Genomic DNA, 4,280 nt, shown 5'->3' with positions numbered 1-4,280 from the left:
GATGCCTCTAGGGGTAAAACCGCTAGTGATAAAATAATTTTTATCTTGAATTATGATTAAATTGTTCTTTTTCCATTTAATAAAATATAATTGTAATTATTAACCTCAAAGAATATCCAGAATTAGGTAATTGGATTTAACAAGGGAAAAAGACAACATCCATAATTAGTGAAGTTTAAAAGAATGCAAATAAAGAAAATAGCAAGTGTAACACACAGATACAAAAATATATTAATCAGAGCGAGATGGGACAATGGGCTATTTATTAGACTAGTCCCCATAGTTTAATATAGGAATTTGTTATTCGTTGGCTTAACTACTTAGGGGACCGGTTGCGATTTTTGTTTGGTTGGATTATTAAATTAAGTGCCCAACAATTCAACCATTAACTGAAACATAGAGAAGGGTTATCCATGTATCATATTTGGGAATGTAAATCAATTTAGCGGTCATTGTCTTATCCCTTTAGATCCCTGAATAGTAATTAACAATGATCAATGGTTCTTTTTTTTCTATGTAGCTTCTCATTGGTTCTTGGAAGGTTTATAACTTATTTTGGGAGGGTACCTCCACCATCCTAGGAGAAATCAACCCCTAAAAAAGGACCCCATTTCACACACAAAAAATAACTTTTTCTTTTTAAGTCTAAAATAAAAATCTAGTTGTAGAATTCAACCACTTCTTCCCCTCTCAAGTGCCCCTAAAGGCCTCTAGGAGCGTATCCCCTAGTACCAAATAAATATATTCTGTAATGTTTTTATACAGACAGATGAACAAACAGACATACTCTGATTGTAGAGTTTCTGTGTTTATATGTATCTTTATAATAAAGTAACACGTTCTATGTAAGTCTTTGTGCACCAAGGGATCTCACTAACCACTGAACCAATGTGGTTCTCCTTTATATGGTAGCTTCTTATATGTCCTGGTAAGGTTTATTACTATTTTGGGGAAGGGTACCATCACTATCCCAAGAGAATCAACTCTCCAAAATAAATGTTTTTAACTTTTTCATTAAAAAAAACTGTAATAGTAAGGTGGGGTTCGTCTTCCCCCCCAACCTAAGGGTCCCTATATGCCTCTAGAGGCGTAGCCGCTGCTAGTAGAGTATCCAATGATATAAAGCAGTAAGGTTTTTTATCTGAATCTCAAAATTAGGCAATTAATTATGAATAAAAAAATCACGCAACCTTTCTTTTTAAAAAAATCAATCTTTAAAGTTAATTAATGTGAAAAGTATAAGTTTAAATGAAAAAAAGTCTTTAGTAAGTGCTATTTATTTTTGATGATAAAGATTTTGCAAAAGACGTTTTATTGCTATGTTGATCAGAAATATGTTAGAATTTGTTGTTAGGTTTTTTCTACAAATATTTATATTGAAAGTCTAAATTTGAAAATTGTGATTTTTTTAAAGCTTATAGTATTTATATAAGTTGTTTGTATCTTTAAATAAAAAAAAATATTAAAAATTATTTTTTGTTTGTTTTTTATTCAAGATTTTCATATTTTTTTCAATTTTTTTTCAGAACTTTAAATTGAAAAAAAACCAAAAGACCCCGCTAAAATATTTTGTCTCCACCTGGAATCATCAAGGATTTATGTCTATTTTCACCCTACATAGGTCCCAGGGCTCGGCACTTACTTTTGTCTTGATTCAATTGTAGCCCACAGTGAATATCTACTGATATGTAGATCCTAATTTTATGAAGGAAGAACAATTTACAGATGTCTTTTATCTCCAAACGAAGCTTCTCAATAATCAAATCTTTAAAAAGTAATTATGTCATTAAACAGAATCCATTAGCTGGCAATTTTGCAGTAAGTTAAAAAAAGATGTGTATCTATAATTTTCTGCTTATAAAAGTTTTGGCACACTTTATATATTTTTGTTTGTTTCTTCTAGTTTATTTAGAGCTTGAAAACAGCAGCAGATTTTCATAAAGAAGTTGTATCAACTTTTTTGCTTTTTATTTAAGATAGCTAGCCGGTTCTTTCAGTAAGTAGTAGATGTAAAATTTTTCATAGAATTCAGATATGTAATCGGTTTTTTTGTAGACCTCTTATTTTTTAAGTAATTTAAGTTTTTTTTAAAAATAATTAAGTCGGTTTTAAGGTACTAAAACGCAACAAAATAAAAGAAGAAAATGGCCAGTATGAACATAAATAGTAAGATCTTTAATTTGACACCTTACTTTTAAAATTCTGTTGAGTAATTATTGAAAAAATCTATTTTTTTAACCTCGGTTTAATAAAAACTTTAGACCTAAATATTTTCTCAAACAGACATAAAAAACATGGGTTCATATATACCTTTAGAATCAGAAAAATATTATGAATCTATTCTAAGCAAAATTGAAAAAGTTTTATAAAACTATAATAAAAAAAATAAGTTTATTTTAAGAATCATAATTTTCGACTTTAAAGGGTTAGCTTGAACCAAACCTGAACAAAACCTAAACAAAAGACAATGCAATGTAGCAGATATTTTTTAAACACAAGAAACAATAATGTATTTTTAACTGCATTGTTTTGAAGTTTATAAACAGACTGATGCATATTTGTTCATAATTTTTCATTCTTTACATGTTCTTTAATATCACTATATTTATTGTAGTATCTATTGTATATATTGTATATATTGTATGAACGTTCTCCTTTTTTTCTGGCAATTCAATAGGTTAATTTTATAGGTTAAGCTTCCCGATTCGTCAATTTTTGCGATTTGTGATTGGCTAGTTTAGTAGTTACAATTCTTAAAATAAACTTTTTATTTTTTCTATTTTTTATTACAATTTTTTTTAACTTTTTCAATTTTGCTTAGAATGGATTCATATTATTTTTCTCATTCTAATGGTATATATGAACCCTTATTTTTTATGTCTGTATGAGAAAATATTTAGGTTTAATGTTTTGATTAAACCGAGATTAAAAAATAGATTTTTTCAACAATTACTCAACAGAATTTTAAAAGTAAGGTGTCAAATTAAAGATCTTACTATTTTTGTTCATACTGGCTATTTTCTTCTTTTATTTTGTTGCGTTTTAGTACCTTAAAACCGACTTAACTATTTTTTTTTAAAAACTTAAATTACTTAAAAAATAAGAGGTCTACAAAAAAACCGATTGCATATCTGAATTCTATGAAAAATTTTACATCTACTACTTACTGAAAGAACCGGCTAGCTATCTTAAATAAAAAGCAAAAAAAGTTGATACAACTTCTTTAAATATTAAGGTAACAGGAGCCATTTAAAGTTTGCTGGAGGCCTGGATTATCAGGACCTAAAGGATCATACCGGAACCTGAAATTGACTTGAACCACCTGTATTTCATTTTAGGATGTACTTGCATTGTGAGTGTCATCTTTACTTGGATGACACTCACAGGTTGGCTTGCTTCCTAATCCCACCAGGATGGAGGCCATTCAATAATTTTTTCTAAAAAATCTTCTAAAATAACAATAAAAATTTCTGAATCTTTGATAAAAAAAAGTATTTTAATAACCCTATTTTGTTTTAGACAATCATCTTGAAATTTAAAAAGATTTTACATAATAAAATTTGCTTATCTGACTGTCAAAGATAATTCAGCAATACTTATGAAAGAACCCACCTCTGGTTAGTTAATTGTTAGTAATTTTTATGCAATAATGCTGATATACAGGATATTGTTTAAGGACATACCTAAATTTTTAGGACTTCATTATACAGATGCGTAACTTGTTACCTTGGTGTAATAGGGATCATTTTTCCAAAAATTAAAAATTATTATGCAGGTTTTAAATGGAGGCAGGAATAAGGTATAACCAACAAGCAAAATAAATCTAAAATAATATTTGGGGGGCAAATGGAGAGGTCGTCAATTTTACGATGTGTTGCCCCCCAACGACAGCTGAAAAACACGTATAGGTTTCGTGATTTTCTTCCGAATTAATTTCGTTATTGGTATGAGCTGAAATGGAGGTACGTACTTTCTAGTAAGGATTATAAAATTGATGAAGTTTCCAAATCGTTCCTAACTGTTATAGGAATCCTCATGCAAAGTTTGTATACGATGGGAAAATTCTACCATACCTAAATAAATGAAAAGGGCTAATCATTACGGAAGGGCCCTAATTTTAGAAAAGCTTCGCTTTCAACAATTTTATTTAGAGGAAGTGAAAGCTATAGGTCTTTTCTGAAAGCCTACAAATTTAGTTAAAATAGGGAAGAAATCCAAGATAGCCAAACTTACGGACAAAATAGTTTACAGAGGTAGCTGCGTCACAAATAACAAGTGTA

The sequence above is a fragment of the Acartia tonsa genome, chromosome 10 (genome assembly GCF_053477335.1).
Source record: "Acartia tonsa isolate MP-2025a chromosome 10, ASM5347733v1, whole genome shotgun sequence".
Lineage (NCBI taxonomy): Eukaryota > Metazoa > Arthropoda > Copepoda > Calanoida > Acartiidae > Acartia > Acartia tonsa.
The sequence above is the reverse complement of the archived record's forward strand: the minus strand, read 5'-3'. Positions refer to the sequence as shown.